Below are 25,085 nucleotides of genomic sequence, written 5' to 3' on the forward strand. Positions count from 1 at the left end.
TAGATGCTTATCATCCACGCTTAAGCACTGTGATAAGGTTATAGCACAACTCCCTAATACTAATTTCTGCAAAATACAAGTTATCTCTTCATTGCACTTTAGCCACCATTTACTTTATGCCTTTTATTCTGTGGCAGTTATAGTTATTGTATCGTACCAAATTTATCAAGATGGAGAGATTTTGTGACCAATCACATGTAAAAACGTTTCACTTCTTCACAGTTTAATATCCAAATGTTAGTTTGTATTCTCTATTAAAAAACAACTACAGCAAAAAAAAAAAAAAGGCAAAAAAAAAACAAAAACAAAAAAAAGGAATTAATAAAAAAATGAGGTCTTAATTGGGATAATGGAAAGAGCTCAGCTGTGACAACTTCAGTGGTCTTTGTTGAAAAGATTGGTACAGTCTGTTGGGGAACAGGCACATTGTCACAGCTCTTACAGAGCTTTTATGAGAAATATTTCAGTGTCAACAGTCTAGAGTGGAGTTTTCCACCTGTCTGCAAATCCTTAGGTCCTACAGGTTCCTCCACTGCAGACCATTGGGCTCAGATGGACCACTAGGCAAGTTCCTCCTCTTTCCCATCCCCAGCTAACCCATACCCTGTGCAACCTGGATGCAGACACATGGGAATCTAGTGATGTTTGTTGATCCCTGAAGTCTCTCAACCCTGAATGATTTGGACCCCTATCGGCATGGATTTCTCTCTATGTCCAGCTCTCTGGATGTCCTAGATGTCTTGGATACTCCAGGACCTCTCAACTGTCAGTAGATGCATATGTGAATCTACTAAATTATGGTCCATGACCCACCAAGTGCCCTTCTAGAAGATGCTGTCTCACTCTGATCATCTTGCACTGAACCCATCTGGGAAGATGATAAGGAGGGACACGGAACTGTGCACTGCTTAGATATCCAAACATGTAACCTGAATGAGTAAATGGAAAATCTACTTTTCAAGGGGAAAATCCAAAAAGAAGCCAGTCATTCTTTCTGGCCTGAAGACCTGTATGCCCTGGACACTGGATATCTCCAAGATCAGGGTCTCAGGCCTCGGGCTCTGCTGATGCCAATACTTCAGGACAGTAATGGGAAAGCTTTCTCAGACATTCCATTGGTAATAGTCATCTTTGATACCTCCAGACACTGAGCAAAGAAGGTGATAGGCAAAGTAAATACAGTATTGTCTGATAACCAAACACTTATGATCTTCTCACTGGGCCCTCAATGAAAAAAAAAATTTTTTTTTTTTTTTTTTTTCCAGCAAAGGAGCCCGAGAAGTAGTGAATACACTGGTTTCTAGGCAGACCTGGACTTCCTGAAAACCTGTGTCAATATTTAGCCAGCAGAATCACAAGAGCTTGCTACTGATGAAAGCCAAATCCCTGCAGTAAGTTCTACAGCCACACACCTACCAATATAGACCTGCAGGGGGGACTGTTATGTTCTGGGTGTTCTTAGAGCTGGAGAAACACTGAAGTGTCACTGGGTCTAGTTCAAACTGAGGCTGATGGATCATACACATTGCCAGAAGGGTTTTTCTGGAAGAAGTTCCCAGGGCTGGTGCTACCAGAGCTATTCCTAGTATCAATAACTACACTCTCATAACTCCCACAAGAATACTCCCGGGGGGAGTCACAAGGTAATCTTGAGCTTCTCAAGAGGTTCTGAGTATTGCACTAAGCACCTTGAAATGTGATTGAAAATACTTTGTCTTGCTTATTTTCTTAGGGTCTTAGGATCATGGGAAAAAAATGAATTAAAGGGCAGTTATTGTCACTCAGATGGTATAGACCGTGTGTTTGCTGCAAAACAGGAGACTTACCATCTCCAGTGAAAGTCCAGTACACACTGTGATGATGCAGAAAAAGTACAAAATATGTTGGATAAGGTATATAGAGAAAACAGTCTTATTTGATACCACAGTGTTTCTACAAGATGAAAAGAAACAAATGCCTGAGTATCAGGAAGTCTTTCTGCATTTTATTTTCATGACTTTTAATGCCAAGTGCACGTAAATTCTTAGTAGAAAAGACCAGAACCAAGCCTTACCACAGTTGTGCAACCACTAGGTTAGCCAGCCCAGGTTTTGTGTCACTTTCCCACACAGTGAAACTGTATTTTGAATTTTACTGCTGAAATGATAAAACATGCTTCAATCTGAAAATGGAATTGAGTTTACTTCCTAGGTGAGAGCTCTACAAATCAGGCTACTATAGACTATTTGGGGAAGCAGGAAAGAAACGCCACTTTCTCTTGCCAGCCTTTAGAAGCCTGTAAATTCTTTCTGGGGAGTTTGATCTTCATGGAGTGGTAGGCAGAATTTGAAAACCTGTCACAAGCTGTAGGAGAACTGGCTGTCAGAAACTGGTTCCATATTCACAGTAGAGAGATGAGGATAGGTAATTTTCAGGGACATTGTGACTAAAGAGAGGGCAAGGCAAGAGGTAAGAGTCTGATGAAAAAGAGGTGGGGAATGTTCATGGGATTATGGTTAAGTAAAATGAAGAGAAGAAAATAGAGGACTGAAAATAGCCATGCAGGAAAACTACTTTTAGGATGTGAAGCCCAGGCAACTAGGTCTATATGAGACAAGCACAAAGTCTGAGACTGGGACAGAGTACACACAAAATAGGGCAGCCTGTCTTCTGTCACTAGTGGGGTTCCCCAGGGCTCCATTTTAGGACCAGTCCCCTTCAATAGTTACATAAATGATTTGGATGAAGAACCTGAAGGTTTTTTAAGCAAGTTTGTAGATGATACAAAATTGGGTGGAGCTGTTGACTCTGTCAAGGGTGGTGAGGCCTTGCCAATAGATCCTAACAAGTTAGAGAGCTGGGCAATCACCAACAATATGAAGTTTAACAAGAGCAAGTGACGGATTCTGCACCTAGGAAGGGACAACCCTGGCTATATGTACAGAATGGGGGATGAGATGCTGGAGAGCAGCCCTGCAGATAGGGATCTGGGGGTTCTGGTCACAGCAAGCTGACATGAGCCAGCAGTGTGCCCAGGCAGCCAGGAGAGCCAACCGTACCCTGGGGTGCATCAGGCCCAGCACTGCCAGCTGGGCGAGGGAAGGGATTGTCCCGCTCTGCTCTGTGCTGTGTGGCCTCACCTCCAGCACTGTGTGCAGTTCTGGGTGCCACAAGAGGGTAACTAAGATGGTAAAAGGTCTAGAGGGGAAGACACATGAGGAGCAGCTGAGGTCCCTTGGTTTCTGCAGCCCCGAGCAGAGCAGGCTGAGGGGAGGCCTCATGGCGGCCTGCAGCTCCCTCACGAGGGGAGCGGAGGGGCAGGCGCTGAGCTCTGCTCTCTGGGGACAGCGACAGGACCCGAGGGAATGGCATGGAGCTGGGACAGGGGAGGGTCAGGCTGGGGGTTAGGGAAAGGTTAGGGAAAGGTTCTACACCCAGAAGGTGGTCAGGTTTGGAACAGGCTCCCCAGGGCAGTGGTCATGGCTCCGAGCCTGCCAGAGTTAAAGAAAACAACGCCCTCAGACACATGGTCTGATTATGTTTTTGTCTGGGGGTGGTCCTTTGAGGACCCAGGAGTTGATCTCGATGATCCTTGTGGGTCCCTTTCAGCTCGGATATTCTATGATTCTACAATTCTTTTTCTTTATCTAAACAGCAATGATCACACAAGGCAGATATGGTTGTGCACACTCATCTCAAGAACTGAGAGTGGAGCCCAAGGCTCCCAGTGTTGGCCATTGCTGGATTGACACTCAACGGAAACTATGCCATCCTATATTCTACTTTTCCCAGTAAAACGATCTCCTGCTTCTGCTATCAGCTGCTCTATGAGTTTAAGCGGTGGAGCTCTCTGCAGTCATTCTTAAAGCTTTACCCTGTGGGTTGCTCGTTCTGAGCTTCATGATTCTGAGCTTCATGATTAAAATACAAGCAGCACTCATGCTGGTGCTGTGTGTTGAATACCTGACTGTGGATTTATTTATTTATTTGCATGTGCATCTGTGTGTGTGTGTGCAATAAATATTATATGGATGTAATTACTGTCTATGGAGTTATTAATTGGCATGTATATCCAAAAAGTCAATTTGCTCAAGAAAAGGTCAGGAGACAGGCTGTAGTGTTGCTTCTTCTGCCTTGTGACTCTGAGCAGAAAATGCTATAAGATTTCAGTAAATCTCATTAAACTTCCAAATTCAAATCTACATTTTAAAAAGGTAGATATTCACAGGCAAGGCTATGAACTTTCTGATTAACCTGCACACATACACACACATAGAAGAGGATGGTAATATTTACCAAAATCAATGTGATTACAGACCAATTTATGTTTCTGTTATAAAATTGTTTCCATAATCCAGTCACAAATAAACCTCAGATGAACAATCTTATCATGTGAATTCCAAACAAGGAAGAAGATTTTATTTTTTTTTTTATCACTTTGTAAGTGCTGTTGGGAGCCACATGGCCAGAAGCAAAATGCCAAGGAGAGGGAAAGGGAAAAACCTAGATGAATAAAATGGTGGAGCCAGGTGATAGGGGTCCTCTACTTACCGTCCTCAGCCAAAAACCCTTAACGTCAGTCCATTTCTTTTAAATCACCTGCTTAGATAGCTCAAACCCTGGCAGCTAAACTGCATGTGGCACTTCTCTGATGGTCATTGTGGTGAAATTGTTCTGCTCCTTCTCTGCCAAGTAGGACTGTCACTGGATCTCCGTACGGAAGATCAGCTGAGCTTGGAGGGTACCCTACAGGGCTAGGAAGGCAGGCAAAACAAACAAAAGCAGGAACAGACATAGCCAGAGCATGAAGGACCACATCTTGTCCCTCTTTCTCTCTTTCTCAAACCCCAGGGATGTCACTAGAGAAGAATAAGACATGCTGAGGCCAACAATGGCAGGCTGGCCCTAGATGCAGGACTGCTTTCAGCACAGTCTTTGCTTTGCTGAAATGCACTGCTTGACATACAGCCTTCATTCCCTGCTGCTACATCCCCCAAGGACAGCATCACTTCCCCTGTCAGCAACAGCAACGGGGGAGAGCTTTGCCACTGTTCCCTGCCCCTAGACAGGTACCATCCGTGTTCCTAGCACATGCTGTAGGAACTAGTCAAGAGAGGAAGGGTACAAAAAAATAAAATAAAATAATAAAATAAAATAAAATAAAACAAAAAATAAAAACACGGAGATTTTCCTCTCTATAGGAAATTCATATCTGCTTGATCACTTCACTTTTGAGAATCTTCTGGGCCTCAGCTTGACCTTGGTCTATGAGCAATTAGTCAGCAATGAAACAGCTTTGCCACTTTACAGACGCTGAAGGAGGGAAACAGTCACCTTCGGGAAGAACAGAAGCTCAGCTGCTGATTTGGAAATGGCAGCATTAGCCTTAGGCACCTAAATAGCTATGGGGATCTGATCCTAAATTGCAGCTCTTTCCTCATAATAATAAATACTGCTGGAGCTTTACCCTGTGGTCATATGGAATGGTTGTCACTGCACTGCACAAACTCACAAGCTTTGAGAGCTGTGGGTTACCAGTTACCTTTAAAGGGCATGACTAATAACCACACCGTAGTTTTTGAGATCCAAATTCAGAGGAAAAAAAAAAATCGATTTCATGGTAATGTATGGCTGTTCATGAAGATACAGCTTTTCTCTTTGCTTTGATATCTTTTTCATAGAAGTCATAACATGCACTTTTCTTGCAATAATGGCATACCATGAAATTCACTCTAGTTTCCTAAGGAGAATAAGGTTAAAGACCTACTATCTCTGGGTTTTATGTTATATTGTTATGTTGTTGTTAAATTTGATAACAAAGTAGATAAAAAGCTAAATAGCGGGGCTTGCAATAGGAGAGAAATCAGGCTTAATTACATTGCAGTTCCTTAGAGTCAGAACAGCAAAGTAATAATACATTTGCATTTTAGCCAGGGGAACTCACATTTCATGTTAAAACAGCATCTTTATCTCCTCTGGTTTGTCTTGATTCTTCACAATTCACACTGCTAGTGAACTTTGTAGCTTTGGAGTGTCAATACATATTTTGAGTAAATTAGAGCTATGTATCAGTGAGGAAATGACTGTGGAATATTGTAGAGTACAATCAAAAGGGTGTATGGTTTCCTTGTTTCCTTTTTTTTTTTTTTTTTTTCTGGAAATGTATTGTGGCATGGAAATGGTAACACACTTCAAAACAGATTCCAAGTGGCTTACATACTATGCAGGTTCATTTCTGCATATCAACTGAATATTGCTAAATTTAAATGGCCACTCTGATTTCTCTTTGATTGTTCACTCTTCATAAAGACCTAGTTGTAAAATCAGCTGTGTATTTATAATTTATCAGTGTACGGAACGAACTAGATTTCCCCATCCCAGGAAATGCAGAGTGCCTTCACTCCATTGTCTCAGTGGGAGCTGTGGAAGTTCAGTACATCAGTGTATCTTGTTCTTAATGCAATCCGTGTTTTTTTGCTGTTATTGTTGTTGCTGTTGTTTGCTTTACAGGAACAAGAAAAGGTTCCAAATTCTTGTTCAAACACAGAAGAATGATAATTTTTGCTAATATTCTCACTAATAAGGGTGCTGAAATAACAGGAGCTAATGTGAAGTCAGCCATTCACACTTTCATAAATCATTTATGTAGTAAGCAGCTGGTGGTGCAAAAGTAATAGCACCCTCACTGCTACCCAGCTGATAAAACCCTTTTGTCTGAATTTCACCCAGCTCTTCATATACTCAGATGAGATGCCTATTACCCACAGTGAAAAGCAAAGAGAAATAAAACAACCCTGAAATATATGGTTAAAAAGTCAATAATTAATTTATTCTTATTCCCTGCTATCTCTTATCGCAGCACAAAGCCTGAGTTTCTGCATTAGGTCAAAACACACAGTAGGAGATGAGGTGGGGGTGGAACGAGCCATGAGAGGTTCTTACAATCCATGTTGTTCATGCAAGCATGACAGCTCCCAGGTGGCAGGTACTTATTGACTGTTCTGCAGTTCTGGAGAGGCTGCACCAGCTTGGCTTTATGAGTTTTGCACAGCCAATACATATACACTCTCAGGATGAACTTATGACCCAGTAGACTCTAACATCAGCAGCAAGAATTTAAGCATAAATTTCCATTCTCTGTGCTGCTACAGAGCAAGAAAGACATGTTCAACACCTGTGCAGAATGGTGGGGTTAGGAGGGGATTGAGGGGATGGTCCTCATCTCTCCTTTCTTAGCTCTCTTTCTGACAGCAAAGGCTTGGCAAAGGAGAGAGAGAATGGACCAGGAGATGCAACAGCCAGTAAAAAGAAAAAAAAAAAAATGTGGATATGAGTATCAGAAAAGGAGAAACAGCAAAGTATGTTAAATAGAACACAATAGAACCAAATCTTTGGCCTTCTACTTTGTTACACATCTCCAAAAAGGAGTAGCAAGACACCATGATGATTCTTTTTGTTTTTGTTGTTGTTGTTGTTGTTGTTGTTGTTGTTGTTGTTGTTTGAAGTTGTCCCTAATTTAGTTAAAAATAAATGTTTGCCTCAAAAAATATGTTATTCAAAAGACATGTGAGCCCCAGATACAATAATTTGCTAGCAGGAACTGTATAAGTAAACTTCTGGAAGTTATTGAAACAAATGTTGCTGATTCAGATGTCTCTTACACTTCCTCTGGGATCCGACTCTTTTATGAAAATTAAAAGGTTCTTGTCGGTGTGGAAAGTGAATGAATAGGTGACCCAAAGCTTTAGTCACCATCCTTCTTAATCATGGCAGTGTATCAAATGAGAGGAAAATGCACACACGCTTATAGTACTTTGGTCAACCAACCATCTCTGTAAACCATCAGGCAATGATAACAGCCACCCCTTCTCCCCTTCCTAGATGGGTTTCACTTTCAGAAACTGCTGATTAAGAAATTCCCCAAAAAATCATGACCCAAAACGAGGGAAAAGAACAGATTATATTTGTGATTAACAGTCTCAATCAATCTAACATAAATGATGAACTCAAGATCATTGGCAATAGAAATAGTTGACTTAACAGATGGCAGGCAGCTCCTGTCAGAGGAAACCATTTTGAACATGAGCTTAATTGAATGGTTCAGATCTGTATAAATTAACATGTTTTAAAACTATATATTCTCAGGTGGATTTGCAGAATAATTTTTTACATTTTTTCAGGCCCTTTCAGTGAAATACTTGTTCTCAGAGGGTGGTTCCCAATTTTTGAATGGTTATGTGTAAGAAAAATGAATGTACTGTCATCTGTCTTCAGGAATGAGACAAATGCTTGCTAATACAAGTTGCACTCTGCTTCTGGTGCTTATGTTCTTAAGTGTACTTCTTACAGAAATTCTGTTGTTTGAGCAGTTCCTAGGGGCAAACACCTGCCTATATGAAATTCTATTAGGTTAATAATTTGAATATTCAGTAACTGCTCCCCTTGAAGATATTACAGTAAAATGGATATATATATATATATTAAACAATTAGGTTGCTCTCTGCTAACCCTTTTTTTGTTTTTGTTTGTGTGAGTGTGTGTGTGTGTTGCTTGTGGATTGCTATATGCATGTGACAGCACATCAGTTCAGCCACAGAAGCTGTCCCTTCTAAGAGAACTGTTATGAACACCCAAATAATTCTCAACACCAGTCTGAGGCTGTGCCTCAGCATAATTGTTCATGAGAGCGGTAAACAGATGCTGCACATTACACTGACATTTGCAACAGAAGCGTGAGCAGTGTGGGTTTCCATATATTATGGCGCAAATCGTGTGCTGTTCCTGTGAGATAAAGTGAAAGGAATTCAATACAGGTAGAAGAGTATGAATGGGATTTATTTTTTAGAAAACCTAAGGTGGAGAGAGTTCCAGCTCTACTTAATTTATCAAGTTTATAAAAACACAAGAGGATAGGGTGGTACAATGGTTAGCCCTATTCTCCTGTGCTTCACACCATGCACACACAATCTCAAGACTGAAAAATTCTCCAGAAATGAATATTTAATGCAAAAGGAGACAAACTATCTGTCAAAATCCCCTACCTTCCATGAGCTGTTTAATTTCAGTACAACATCAGTATCTCATTTCAGACCAAATACATCCTCAAAATATGCCTTTATTAAGATGGCATCCTGGCCTGCCCCTCTGCATGTCTGTGAATCTTCTCATGAGCTAGATTTCCAGCTGCTCTACTGTCTATTTCTGCCACTTCTACATTCCAAATGCTCATTTTTCTCTTGTTTTTGCCAAGGTCAAAATGGCTTGAGCTAGGCATGATAGAGCAAGAAAACTGGCCTCCTGCCTGTAATTTAACATCAACCAAAGAACCTTTCTGATTATGAAAAGACTGTCTTTATTTCAAGTTAATTAATATTAATCACAGGTGATGGGCCAAATTCCCTATTGGCCTAAGGCATTCCAGTTCCACCAGCTCCAAGGCATTTTGTGTGCCCATCTATTGCTTGTACATTTCTGAAGAAGTTATTGTGAGTTAAGTGAGAGTATTGATTTATGGCAAACGCTTTGCTCTCAAATAGCTGCCTAAGTAGCTTAACCCTTATTTCAGCAGTATTTTGTTTGCTTTCAAACATAACTTTTCATTTGTAACATCTCTTAAGTCAAAAAAAAAAAAATGTAAACATCATGTAAAAACTCCAGGCCCTATACCCTTGGCAAAGGACTAAATACTTATTTTTGAATGTCTTTACTAAAACTGAATCAGATTCTGTACTCATTTATACTAGACAACCACTCATGCCAGTGTAGTCAGCATGAGAGGAAAGTATATGGTTGTGACATGACTCCCTGTGAGCCAGAGGTGAAATTACCTTGCTTTTTCTTCAGAGCATGGACATTGCAAGAAATCTGAAGACTGCACTAGTCAAAAGCAATATTTATCAGAGTGTGAAAGAAATAAAAGAGAAAAAAATAATAACTCCTTTAATGGCATACACTCAACATTGCTGGGTGAGATAGAATAAATTAAAAGGCTGGAAAATAAATCTCCCTCCTCAACATGCCCTTCCAAGGGGCATCTTCTCTTCCAGTTTTGATTTATAGTCCACCAATTATCATCATCTTCCTGGGCTATTGTGACTCTCATACAGCATATCTTCTGGCTCCCAAGGAAAACTGAAGGCCTTGCTTTTGGCCTGCATCTTGCTCACCAAGCCAGACATCGCTCCTCTTGGGATCCCAAAAGTTTTTGTGCCACTACCATCATTCCCTGCTGGAGGTATTCCTAGGTCCTCCTCTACCCCATGCAGCCCTCTAGGAGCTGTTCCCTGATGAGTCTGCCCAGCAACTCGTGGAAAAAGCTGTGCTGCTCTCCTTCTCTTGGTGGGACTGGCTACTGGACCCTCATTTCTGTAGTCAAGGCAATGCAAGTAGTCACCCTATCTTCCTGCTGCCTTATTACAACTCCTAGCAAAATATAATATACAGAATATTTACAGTAAACTGTGCCCAAAAACAGTTCTGCCATCTGTCACAGCTGTGAATAATGAGTTCTTCATACTTCCATAGTTATACATTCAAAGATCTCCCCATAATTGCAGATATTAATAAATGTGGACACCTGGCATTCCTGTGACAGCTGTATTAATCCCAGTTAACAGATGGGGAAAATAGGGTGTGAAGATATCAAAGGCAGATTCTACCTTACCTAATGACAGCTACCTAAACATAAGGCACCTTGTCTGCTCTGCTTAGCCAGCTACTGTCTTTAGCCTATAGAAAAAGACACAGGCACCTCCAGAGGGCAGTTTATCACACCTCTTCTGGACTCCAGCCTGCGGGATGTACTGTCCTCTGGAAATGCTTGCCTGCGTTCACTGACTGCACAAGCAGGCTTGATACAAAACCTCCAATTAGACAGCTCACTTTTAGATGTCTAAAATTAAATTAGATTATTTCATACCTGAATTACCACTGGGGAGTCCTTTAGAGTGCTGAATGGGGGCGCACATCCCAGGTTTAAAGGGCAAGTGGAATGGCCACAGCTCCTCTCCTGGAAAGCATCTGGGAATGGGGCAGGTCCCAGCCACCACCATGAGCGATGCACAAGGATGAAGCAATGTGTCTTGTGGGGGTTTTGCTTTTTACTATGGCTACTGACAGCTGATCCTGAAATGTACACTCTTTGTAAACCTGTGTCTTCTTGGCAGGAGGAGGATATAAAACTGAAGGGAACAAATTAGAGAAATTGAGTTAAAAGGAAACAGAGAGGACTAACAGAAGAATAGCAAAGGTTTCTGAGTGCACCAAGTGGGCAATCATTGAAAGCTACTGAAAGCTTTCCTATCTCCATATGTAACTGGTTTTATAGGGAAGACAGGTGGCAAGTAGAGTTGGTCAGGTTGGTCTATGCACCTGTGTGCTTGGAGAGAGGCATGATCCAGCTCAGCTGGCACTGAGCTACAAGTCAGAAGGTTTATATTTGGTTCCCAGCTCAGTCAGTGACCTGAAACACTATTGCCACAAACAGGTCCTTTCCCCTTTTTATGATTCACTTTTCCCAATTTACTGAGCAAAGGTAGCTATTCTGTAACCTTCCTTTATAAAATATTTTCAAGATGAGTAAAAGGAAAAACTCATCTGCCGAGATAAAGGTTTTAAATTACATCTCTAATATTTTCTGTTATAATCACTTGGGGAAAAAAAGTTGTGTTTTACTTTTTGTTTTGCATTTTCTACATTTAGAAATTGCAATATATATATATATATATATATATATAAAATGAATGACTAAATGCATATATCTATATAAACACACACGGAGTACACATCTTAGTACCACCAGGAACTGTTGCTACTTCCTAAAACAGAATTCAGGTATTTTCCTGGTGAAGTGAATAGCAAATTCCCATTGATCTATCCTGTACCAAAACTGAGCCAACTGTGAGCTGTATGGTTTGCTTCCAAGGGGGACCACTGCCAAGGATAGCAATATTTTCTGCGTTGTGATTTTCAGTAGAATTAGAGGTATCTGGAGTACAGGTAGCACAACAAATTTATTGCATTTGGCCCTGACTTCTCCACCATTCTCCCTCCAGCAATGTGAAAATGTCCCTTGGCTGTTCTGTGCACAGATTTATCAGTCACAGATTGAATGATGGGAGCATAGCACTGAGGGGTTTCATTCATGTAGTGGGTGTGTTTGGGCAGTTGCTAGAGCTCTTAACTTGTTTGCCAAGTACATTTTCTTCATCCTTCCAAGGAGTCTGTTTCAAAAGGAACTTACCAGGGGCAGCTTAACTGAGGCACAACAGTGTCTTAGAACATGACAACCTGGGACAAACTCCTTTCCCCACTGACATCAACAGAAGTTTTGCTGTCAGGGGAAAAGTCTTGGCCTTCTATCTTTGATCCTGATTTCATCTAGTTCATCAGCATAAAGGATTTTTAGGCCTCTCCAAAAACCTGAGGACAAGGGAAAAACTTATTTTTTGTTGAGTCCTGTGACAAGTCTTGAAATTGTACTATGATGTGATTTATCACTTGCCATAAGGCAGAGCAAAATACATATGAATGACTGATTTGCATCTCGCAATTTTCAGGTTATTTTCCAGAAGACTGTATTGCTGGTTCTGCCTTTTCCTGACTGCAACATTCTATTAACAAGGAAATAAATAGGAGGCTTATATGGTTAGCCAGATACAAAGTTAAAAAATGCTTTACAAAACATCACAATGTCAAAAGTGTCTTTTCATATACCATAAGGACTGAGAAGAATGGGAAGCCAAGTGTTCCAACAGGAGTCTGGAGTGAAAGCAGCAGGCTTTTATTAGTGAGAAGTATATATATATATATTTTGCTATTACCTGCAATATTTTCAGTAGGTAAGGCATATATGATATACTTCAAAGTAGTTATCATGCTACTTTAATTGAGAATAAATAGCAAAAACTTACAGCTTGTCACATATTGAATGAAAAGACATTTTTGGAACCACCTTTTCTCAGCTCCCAGATGTGCTCCCACATCCATGTGTTTGCTTCCTGTGAATGCTTCAAAGAGTTAGGTTATGTAGTGCACAAGCCCATTCATATGCACAAGAGTTACCAGCTTAACGCAGTTAGAATTTGAATTTTTAAGCATGCATGGCAATTTTCTCCATTTCATCTCTCCCAATGCCATTAATTTCAGTGAGGATGATCTGCAAATTTACAATTACATTTAAAAGGAATTATTAGGGGTATGAGTCAGTGGAATCTGAAAAGCTGTTCACCAAATGAAGGTGTTTACCTTATGGTGAGAAAAACAATGGTTTCAATGGGCTACAGCGGGAGCTTATAGCTCATAGCTCACAGTACCTTTTGCTGCAGCCTACCGCATCCAAGATTCACACAGAGTTGGTGGCTTATGGCAGAGAACTAGAGAAGATACATGCCCTCCAGGAACTGCAGACAGAGCCATCTCAGAGCATACCAAATGGCTACAGATGTCTGTGAATAGTAGTTGAATCCAAGAGCTTGGATCTGAATCCTTTTCTAGTGGGTAGCAATTTTATGGGACAACACAGAACCGCAACCTGAGCATCAAAAAATTTTCAGAGCCAACATTTCTCCCTGGAATTTCAGCCAGAATGCCAATACGTCTCTTATAAATTAAAACAAAAATATAAAATGCACAAACTATCACTGGAGTCTTAAAAGTTTCTGAAAATCTTCCAAGAACCCACCAGGAGATGGAGAAAGCTGAATCAAATTTCCATTAGATACATATTCATTTCAAAGTTTATCTAAAAATAAACTTTTTAGCTTTGTCCTCATGCTTCAAAAACTGTTGAAACTAATTTTTTTTCAGGTATTGTGTGTACCCCTCATTGTGATGGGGTGAGTAGTCATATCACAGAATCACAGAATAGTCTAGGTTGGAAGAGACCTCCAAGATCACCAAGTCCAACCTCTGACCTAACACTAACAAGTCCTCCATTAAACCATATCCCTAAGCTCTACATCTAAACATCTTTTAAAGACCTCCAGGGATGGTGACTCAACCACTTCCCTGGGCAGCCTATTCCAGTGACTAACAACCCGTTCAGTAAAGAAGTTCTTCCTAATATCCAACCTAAACCTCCCCTGGTGCAACTTTAGCCCATTCCCCCTCGTCCTGTCACCAGGCATGTGGGAGAATAGACCAACCCCCACCTCGCTACAGCCTCCTTTTAGGTACCTGTAGAGTGCAATAAGGTTGCCCCTGAGCCTCCTCTTCTCCAGGCTAAACAGTCCCAGCTCCCTCAGCCACTCCTCGTAAGACTTGCTCTCCAGACCCTTCACCAGCTTCGTTGCCCTTCTCTGGACTCACTCGAGCACCTCCATGTCCTTCTTGTAGCGAGGGGCCCAAAACTGAACGCAGTAGCGTCATCTTGTTTGCTTGAGTGAAACAAACATCTGGCTTTATTGGTATTAAGCAGTGTATAACTTGGTTTAATAAGGAGTCTTTGCAGTTTTTTAACTGTAGGCAATTGAAAGTATCAGTACAGAATATAAGATTAAGCTTCAGATACTAGTAATGTACTTGGAATCCTTAAAAAAAAAACATGGTGAAATTGCCTTTGAACACATGGCATTCAGAGGTTGAAAACCTGGCCATGATGAAGAACATCTTCTAAGATACTTAATATTAAATTGAAGCTTAGAGTTGGTCTGAAATAGAATTCATTTGGTCAGAGTTACCATAAGGAGAACTGACTCCTGAGAACTATGCAACTATGCTATTGATTCCAGTGCAGAGGTCCGGGAAAACGTGGTAAGATCCACTTCAGCACTAACCTCCCTCTGTCCCTCTGCACTTGGCAGACAGTGCTCTGGAGATGATGGGGAGATTAATGTAAAGAAAAAAAAAAAAAAAAAGAAAAAAAGAAAAAAAAAAAAAGTGAAATATCAGAAATATCCAAAACTTTAGGTTTTTGGCAACTTCCCCCTGATTTCCAAAGGGTGGACACACACAACCCACTTTAGATGTCTGGATGATCTAGAGGTTTGTAGAGATCATGCCCCTGAAAACTGACACTGAACAGGATGCCACTTAGGGGTACCCAGAAAACCTACAGAGCTCAAAAATCCTTCCTACCCTCACTGAAATTTCAATTTCTGATCCAGGATGATAATACGTTGCCTTTCCACGACTGCTGAGTGAACCTGCATCCCCAAAGTTTGCCCTATAGAGCACATTACAGACCCATCCTTTAGGGTGTGCTAGAAGGAAAGGAAGACAGAGGGTGTTTGCCAGGCCATACCTCAGCCTGGAATGTCAGATTCACACAGTTAAAAGAAAAACAGATGAAAAAGAGCATAACTCCAACCCACTCATTGAAAGATTTCTATTCAAACAACACGCCTTGGGTTTCTGGTCTCTCACCTCTGGGTGACTGCTCCAACCACAAAACTGTTGTGCAAAAGTTGTGCACTGACACTAGTTTCTCTGAGGATTCAAATTAACACGTACAGAGGCTAACATCAGTACCTGGCAAGCTTTCAGGTTGGCCACAAGGTGCCTATTGATTTTGAGCAGATGAGCATTATGCAATGCCGCACTGTTGTCAAGGCAGAGATGCTTAAATTGCTTTTAAACACAACTGTAGCCAGGACTTTTAAAGGTGTGGATTCATTTCTTTGCAATCAAAACTCTATGACACAGAAATTTTTTAACACCATTGTTTACTTAAAAAAATAAGCTATTGCAGAACAGGCCTTTCAAGCTCTGCTGCAGGTAAACCAACAGAAACAAAGAGAGGCTATACGGCTCATTGCCTCTGGAAGAGAGCACACTGCAAACACTGCTTGCAAATATTGAATGAAGTGAAGTACAAAGGAGCATATTAATGAAGTCAAAGCAACATCACCGAACACTGAACTCCCAGCATTAATTACTCCTATTGCAAAAAGATCAAACATTTAAAGAACTGTATATGAAAACAACCATCACACAACAGGTACTTTATATATATATTAGGTAAGGTAATGCAGATATTATCGGTTTCACATGGGTGTCATGGTCACACCAATCTACTGATGAGTACTGTGTAAAGAAAAGCTGAAGTCTGAGTTCATAGAGTATCTGTTATGACAATGGAAATCAGCCATGAAGTCTGTTTAAAATACATGGTAAAAATGTCATAAACTTGGCAACAGGGGACTTCAAGTCTTGCAGAAAACATCAGCAACCCCTGCAATGTACCCAGAGTATGTATTAGATCCTTTAGAAAATAAAAATAAATAAATAAATAAATAAAGAGCTGTTCTGCAGTACATAGCAACTGCCTTCCTCCAATGTGGGGAAGTGTTATTACATTCATCATTGGCTCCATTTCTTTCTCTGTTGTTGGCAACAACTACATCTGTCTTAGCAACTCAGGATATTATTAGGTAAACTCTGAACACCCTCCAAGGCTCTCAGGGCATCAATATATCTGTCACATTTCAAAACCATCAATTGCAGGTAAAGAACTGACTCTTCCCAGCATCACAGCAGGGACCGTGACAGCAGCTGCTCAGGGCTGGCAGCACTGTCCCCACTGCACAAGCTGCCCCAGGTCACCTTCCCAGAATGGCAGGACAGCTTGCTCACCTTTCCCAGCCACCACCACTGCTTGTGCAAGGGCTCTCCCTATATCTGGCTCCCCTGTAACCATGATACAAGGGAGACATTGCCCCAGAGGCCTCATGTTTGCTCTGAGGAGCAAAGTATAATGGAGCATCTGGTGCCATACAAGTACAGGCAGGGCTGTAGGCAAGACTGGGGCTCCCATGGCTCAGGAGCTGCTGACAGGGGATGGGTACACTCATAGATCAGACAGTTAAAGGATGAAATGTATGGTGTAAATGCCCAAGGACATTTGCCATCATGTCTTCAGCACCAAAAAAAAAAAAAAACAGGCAGACTGCAGCCCATCCCCAGAGGGCTGCTCCAGGCAGTGCCCTATAGGCAGAGAGAGCCCTCACCCTCCTGCCCCATCTTCCTGCTGCAGCCACTGCTGGCTCCCCACAGCTCCCTGCAGATCATCTGCTCATTCCCCAGGCCACAGCTCTCTCTCCAGGTGAAGACAATGTTTGGCCTTTTGGGCCTCAGGACAGAGGAGTCAGCAGCTCTCAGGCAGCTAAGGCTTGGATTTGTATGTGGTGACAATGTCTCAAACAAATTGGACTGCTGTTGTCCTACTGTGACAGCAGAGTTCCCTTTCTTTGGAGAGTTTGTCATTGCATAAAGTGTTTCCTGAGAAGTACTTTGTCTGTGAAGGCTGACTTATCTGCTTGTCATCTGAAAAACATTTGGGTCTCTGTGGAGGCAGATGCTTGTTGATAGTGGCAAACAGCAAACACATATACAAAAGCCTTCCCTTTTGCTTACCTATGAAGATCACTGCAGCACTTAACATTCATAATGAGCCCAGACAATGACATAGTTAGGAATTTGAGATTTCAAAAGAAGTCTTGGGAATCTAAATGCTTTCTGTAAACATCTATCATGTTACTGATGAAGGAAAGGAGCATACTGTGTTTCCTGAAGCCAGAGGAGACTCACAGTACCCATACACTTAATAAAAAATCTTTGTCTTGTCAGTCAAACTGACTCCAAAACTCTTGTTGAATATTACAGTAGGAACACTACAGGAGAATAAGATGCAACTTTAATGACTTGATTAGCTTTGGTATATATGTAACATTTTTCTCAAACACTATTCTGACTCCTTAGAAATGCTGGTAGGAGCAGTATTGCTGAAGAAGTTATGACCTTTATTGCTGAATATGATAATATTAAATAAGCAATAAGGAAAAAAAAAATGCATATAGTAAAGAAAATGAAGGCCTGGCATTACTCCACTGATTCCTTTGTAGTTATAGAAAAACATGAATTTGCACTTGTATGCAAACACTGGTAATGAGGTGAAAGCTTCAAGGGTTCTCTGTCGTACAGTAAAGAAGCTATCATGTACAAGATGAGATTCTCTAAATGACTGGACTGTCTGTTGTGATGGCTGCAAAGCTGAAATTTAGTTCTATATGCTATTTCTTTTGTCACTGGACCTTATTTTGTTTTTTAGGCACCCTGACATAAACCAGGGTTATTAAGGCTACTTCGGAATAAAACTAGCATAAAAGAAAGGTATTCTTGCTTGCAAAAAGTACTTGTTCTCAGTATGAACTGGACTTCAGGAGAACAATACACATAAAGAGATAAATTTGGAAGTCAGTTACCTTGTTGAAAATTATAGACTACACTCAGAATAAAATGGTAAAATAGAAGTGCTTAAACTCAGCATATAAATCAAATACCCAAAAATAAGTGGCATCCAAAGTCAAAAAGTTTGTCCTTTGTTTTCTGAACTACACTGAGAACATAAGATATTGCAGCTTTCCATGATAATCAGGTCACAGAGCCCACATAAAAATTGCCTTACTATCTGACACCTTCTGCATAGTAAGACATTCATATTGTTGAAATACACACAGCAGGCACACATTAATGAGTCTGTTGATAGTTATTAATACTGATAGAGGGGTTGCTGAGCTGGATTAGGGCATATTCTTATCAGCAGGTATTACTCTGAAAAAAAAATAAAAGAAAATACGAGAAAAAGAAAAAAAAAATCATGGCTATAAAATATAAACTGGAAGCTAACATCTGATTTAATCCTGGATGGGATGCATGAAAACAGAGTCATCATTGAAATCTCTGTTTATTGAAGTGAATGTCATGCAATGTCCTACAAATTCATTCCTTGTGCTAATCTGTAGTCCTGGAATTGAACCACATGTATTCTAATAAAATATTGTGAGTTTAAATAGTTAATTAATTATTCTTTAAATGAGAATATAATGGAGTTAATTTCTTGAAATTCAAAGAATCACACAGAAGACAGATTGAATTTTATAGTTTCCACATTTGTCTTCCATTCTTTGGCATGTTCTTCCCAAGTTTTCTTCAAGAAATTAGTTCATGGGCTTCAGCAGAATACAATTCCAAGAGTTGCACTGGGGAAGATGAAGTAAAACTTCTGTTAAATCAGGGATGCCATGAAAATTTGATCTGGATTAGCAAAATATTCTCCCTGGATGGCCACATTCACACATGCCTTTAACTGTACTCCTTCATGGCATTGTGGGTTTTGTAATTTCATTTAGGTAGCAATAAGAATTACAGAGATTTCTCATGAATAGAAGCATATCCTGGTCTGGGATCCCAGAGCCAGAGTTATAGATTATGCCAAAGGTGAGATGCCAGACTTCACTGAATTATTTCATATGAGCAAATTCACAAATGCGGAAACTGATAGAAAAAGACAGCTCAAAGTCTCCTCAAAATTGTCTTTTTGGATTTACATGGCCAACTGTGTGCCAGATTGAAATGTTGTGTGATCAGGCATGCTGCAAATTATATCCACCAGGAAATAAATCTAAGTAACATGGTCCCAAAGTTGACCTGGACAGAACTGTGTTCATAACTTTGGGAGGCCAATACTTGTGTCAAATCAAGTGAATGCTATGTAAATACAACCTTTCTCAATCTCTTGGACAAAAGTCAATTTTAAATGTTGCAATACCTTTAGAAAAAGAAACACTATAACCACATTTGCCTTACTTATTTACTTCCTTGATATGGCTTCCCCCCAGGAATTATGTTATTCATAATCTCCCCATTTTCGATGACTGATTGCAAACACCATGAAAGAATGCAGGTATGACTGCATTCAGGAAGGTGCAGCATCATAACATATAGAAACAACAGGTCTCAACTTTTCCTTGTCTCAGCAGAAATGTCCAAATATGTTACTGTATGGAATTGCTTTATGTTTGACAGTAAGATCAGTTTGGCTAGATGGGCTGGTTAATTCAATTAATGATGATCTGGAGTGTTCTCTGCTCTGTAGCAAAGCATCGTGGAGTACATTATTCTTTTGCATTTTACTGTAATGACTTCCTTGCTGGCCTCAGCTCTTTTTTATATGCTACCTAAACTCACTGACAATGTCTACACTGCTAAATAAAAGAGGGCTAGGAGCTGACTGAGCTCCCACCCTCTAATGTCTTGGCAATGATTGTCTTGTACCAGTGATGTCTTGTACTAAGACTTCCCTAGGGTAAATATGTCTTGGGCAGCAAGAATTGTTGTGTGCCATAACAGAGCTGGGGAGTGAGATAACAACTAAACAGTGAATTGTTGGAGTGACCTTCTTTGATTTAGTCTAGACTTATGAACTGATGATATTTGGAGCCCTGCATAAATGATTGTGCTGCTTTTGCATTGGTATCAATATACTATAGTTTTCAACCTACCTAACAAGGTTATAACGATGTCTAATCTGGGTGCTATATATCTTAATTTTCAGGATCTCTTATGCTGAGGATGGGTGAACATTAAAGGCATTCGTTCAGACATAGTAGAACATAGCAGGACTGCTGCAAAATATAGCCAGGCACTGTTACAAAGAATGAGGGAGACAGCTGTATTCTTTTTCAATGACTGCTTTACCAGTCTCTGTTTATGTGCTTGACACTTTTTGTTTGACTGCATGAATTTAAATCTTGAGCATCTGTTAGGAGGAGTACTCATTTTAGTCAAACAGAAGTTATTGAACTCACTACAAGGATAAATGGGTGAAATTAAAGGGCCTCTGATATATATAAGATGAGAATAGCTCCTCTAATGGACCCTTCTGGGCTTAAACTTTATGAATCTATGTTTCATTTCCTGCTTGCTCAGTGATAGAGATAAGATATCTCCAGGGGAAATACCAAGAGTCCTTCAGAGAACAATAGGTAGGCTATTAATCTGAAAGTGCCTACCTGCCTGGTTCAGGCTCAGGTTAACAAGCTTATTGTCCCACTTCTATGGCTTGAGATCAAAGGACATCTATCTGCTAAAAAACCGTCCCAGAGAAGAAAAGTGGAGAGCAAGCTACTTGGGGAAGGGCAATGTGGGCAAGACAGTGAAGCAGTAACTGTAGGAGACACTGTCCATCTCAGTCCAAATATCATAGGTGCCCAAACCAAATATAATAAAACCTATAAAGCAAGCTGATGTGTGGGTAAACCTCAGTGCTAGTTTAACTGCGCTCCTCACATAGTTACCTTTGCAGAAAACAGTTATAAACTGTTCTTTAGAAGGTTGTTCTGAATCACTGTTAGCAGCTGCTGGCAACTTTGAAAGGATAATTGCCTCCAGAGACCAAGCCCACTTGGATCAGCCAGAAAGCAGAAGCCAGTCCTAGTAAAAAGTGTGTTTGAAACACAGTCGGTCCAAAAGTGGTTGGACTGCATTGTTTCTGTGGGGATCTATAGAGTCAGAGTGACCCAAAGCTTGTTAACCTGCAGTTAACACTCAAAGGCTGCAAAGAGTATACAGAAATGAGTTCTAGCAATGCCTTCCCAAGCCACAGTGAAAGGCTGACAAATGTATCCTGAGCCTTCCTAACCTATTCGCTGTCATCATTACACACAATACCATGCAATACACTTGGTCCTGCTGCTTAGCAATGTACCATCTTCTTGGCCTAATGTTGTGTCCATTTGAAATTACTAAGGTACCAGCTACCACAGCTAGGACATAAACATGTCAGGTGAGGTTCTCCCTGCAACTTTGCTGGGTATTACAATGCGGTATGATGTTATGTACCATATTCTGGATCCTCATACACAGAGAGAAAAATATTTGTAACACTCAAGTTAAATGTTCAAGACATATATGTTATCCAAGATTTTTATGCTAAGTACCCAGCCAGTGTACATAATGACAATACTTCCGTGCACTAACATGGCTTTCAGCACAGATTATAAATCTTTCCCTGGACCATGGATACTTGTAATTTCTAATCAAGTCCACTGTTAGCAGGACATGAGTTTGTTAATTTACAGCTAACTCAAGTATGCCTAGATTAGCTGCCATCAGCTCTCCATTAAATCATAGGCATATTCTAACAGAAACCATCCTTACCCCTCCTTTGATTTCACATCTGGATCCCATAGTCACCTGAGTGATCCTTCTGAGATCTGAGCACAGGCAGGGTATATACTCTCTCACAATTTGTCTTTGCTTTTTGAAAAACTTTTGCCCTTCCCCAAGGAAGAAATACACTGGTCCCATGCTATCTTCTTTAACGTTGTCAGTGGCCAGTCCTGCTATTAGTTTTGTTATGTGTCTCACCATTTCTCTATGTTTCTTTTACCTGGAGCCATTCCACATCTCCCTCTTCTCTTGTTCCTTAGGAAAGACCAATGAGATGCAGTCCCAAAAACAAAGCCTCAGTAGACTTACATGCTCACAGTGTTTCCTTTCCTCGTGGTATATGTGAGCCCTCTTCCCTTAAAAGAGTGCAAGGTAGTTGAAATCTGTACTTTATAAGCAATAAAACTGTTTATAGTGTTTGCAGGGATGCCTGCCAAGCAGGGTTATACTGATATGTCAGCAGCTCTGTTATGATAGCAGACTGTGGATATTTCAGTTCATAGGTCACAATATCCTGCCAAATATATATATATATATATATGTATATATATATATATATAAACCTACATTGTGTGTGGAATGTGTTTGAACAATCTATCAGTAAAGAGAAAGGATGCAGAGAGGATGCTAGGTAAATACTGTCAAATTATATGAATTTTATTTAATCTTTGGCAGCATAGTGCAAGAGGCAGGGACTACCTGTGAGGGTGTAACAGGGCAACTTGGACGTATCCTTGCTTCCATCTAGTTTTGGATGGAAGTTGCTTCACAACTCCATCCACATGGATCCAGTTATGTCTAGAACATGCTGATGGCCTCAAGTATGGCAGTGGGGAGTTTAGTAACACCATCACCAGGGCCAATACTAGATCTGTCGACCCTTCCAGGCCCAAAGTAACAAATTTTGATATTTTTTTGCCAGTGCATCCAGCATTTCCACAGATGATTCATTTGTATGAGTAGTGCGAGCCAAAATTAAGTTCAAATTCTGCACTTATACCAATAGTGTAGGAGGTTGGGGATTTTTTAGGATCCTGCCTAAGCAATGTCTTATGTAGTTTGGAAAGGATGAATTTTTATGTCTTTCATGTAGATCTTGTTTCTCTTAGCTACAACTTACCCCTAAAACACCACCCTCCTCTGAAGTATTCAGCACCACACTGGCTTCTTCAAGCCCAAATGCTGACAATTGTACTCATCCAGTGAGGGAAGAGACAGAAGCATGTTACTTATATAACTTATATTATCACTTAAAGATGTTGAAAATTGTCTTACATACCTCTCAATAAACCCATAATCTCACATATATGTACACTGATAAAGTGGGATTCGTTTTGGATAATTACAGTATGGAAGGAAATCTGTGAGATTCCAAATAAGTAATCAGGAAGTGGTTTATTTAATCCATTACTGCAATTCACTTCCAATTGTCAGTTCAGTTCTAAATGTGGGTATCTTCCAAGCCACCAAGTGACTAAGAAAACAGTGCTGCTGGTGGAGGATTAGTCACTATGTTGTGATGTGTTTCTGTACATGCCTTATGGATAGATTTCTGTGGGCTGCAGCAACTGCATGTTGCTGACACACTCTCCAGCATGAATATGTGTGAAGTGAGAGAATATATTTGAGTCTTCTTATGTCATTACCCATAGGGCTTTGGACTAATCTCTGAAACTGGTTTTGTCATGGTATAATGCCATTATCTACGCTGGAATGGCTTAATGCTTGAGCATAAATTTGCTTATGACTGTTTTGGCCAATAGTCAGAGGCTTTCAGATAAAAGGACACCTGGATTTGGGAAGCTGTCTCTGGGGATGCAGCTCTGGATTTCAAGTCCCAGTCCTGTCTTGGCCTTCACCCAGGGAACCTGATCTCACATCTCCTTGCATTAACTGAAGACTCCCAAAAATTAATGCTAGAACCATCTTCCTGCATGAATGGATCATGGCATAAGATTGGCTAGGTTATCTCTTTTCATAGTAAAATATGTCAGAAGGCTTTGTAGGCTTTCCTGTGACTCATTCCTTCAGATCGAAGAATATCCCTGTTTGTAGTGGCAAAGGGGGCCTACCCTGCCTCCAAGGTGTCCACTACCTTTAGCCCAGCCAGAGCCCCCTGCCCTGGTTCATATGCAAGAATTATGTAGTGTGGCAATCTTCCAGACAAAATCCTTTTACTGCCAAGTCTGCCCACTCTCCTCTCAAATGCAACACTGTTCCTACACCATTGCTTTTGTACAATTCTCAGTGCATCATTCCAGCAGGAATTGAGCTCAGCAAGAGTACCACTCAAATAGAGATAACTTTGAAAGTTGATTGCATCTTTGGACATCAAGGCATTTAATAGTCTGTACAGAACTTAGATCACCCACAGGTAGAGCACAATTATAAGGCAGACTTACACTTAGACTCAACTCTAAATCTGTAACTATAGCTCTGTATTTTCTCAGTGATTCCCAACAAAAATGTGATAGATGAGAAGAATAGCTTTGTTCTTCCCAAATGCTGCCACCCTTGAAAATTCAAGCCGGGGTACCACTAAGAATTTGACTAGTTCCATTTTATGCAGCAGAAAGTGCAGCAGAATCATAGAATATCCATAGAAGTTGGAAGGAAACCACAAGGTCATTGGGTCCAACCTCTTGGTCCCCAAATGACCACCCAAAAAATCAGACCATGTGTCATGAGAGCATTGTCCAAACACTTTCCAAACTCCAGCAGGCTTAATGCCATGACCACTGCCCCGGGGAGTTTTTCCCAGTGCCCAGCCACCCTCTGGGTGAAGAAACTTTTCCTAACCACCAGCCTGGCCCTCCCCTGTCCCAGCTCCATGCCATTTCCTTGGTCCTGTTGCTGTCCCCAGAGAGCAGAGCTCAGCGTCTGCCCCTCCGCTCCCCTCATGAGGAAGTGGTAGACCATGATGAGGTCTCCATTCAGTCTTCTCTTCTCTAGGCTGAACAAACCAAGGGATTTCAGTTGTTCCTCATATGCCTTGCCCTCCAGACCCTTCACCATCTTATCTGACCTCATTTGGACACTCTCTAACTGTTTTATGCCCTTCTTACACTGTGGCACCCAGAACTACACACAGTGCTGGAGGCTACCATGGCATACTACTGGCTCATATTCAGCTTGCTAATAGCCAAAACCCCCAGATT

Source organism: Oxyura jamaicensis, chromosome 1 (assembly GCF_011077185.1).
Source record: "Oxyura jamaicensis isolate SHBP4307 breed ruddy duck chromosome 1, BPBGC_Ojam_1.0, whole genome shotgun sequence".
In the NCBI taxonomy this organism is placed as follows: domain Eukaryota; kingdom Metazoa; phylum Chordata; class Aves; order Anseriformes; family Anatidae; genus Oxyura; species Oxyura jamaicensis.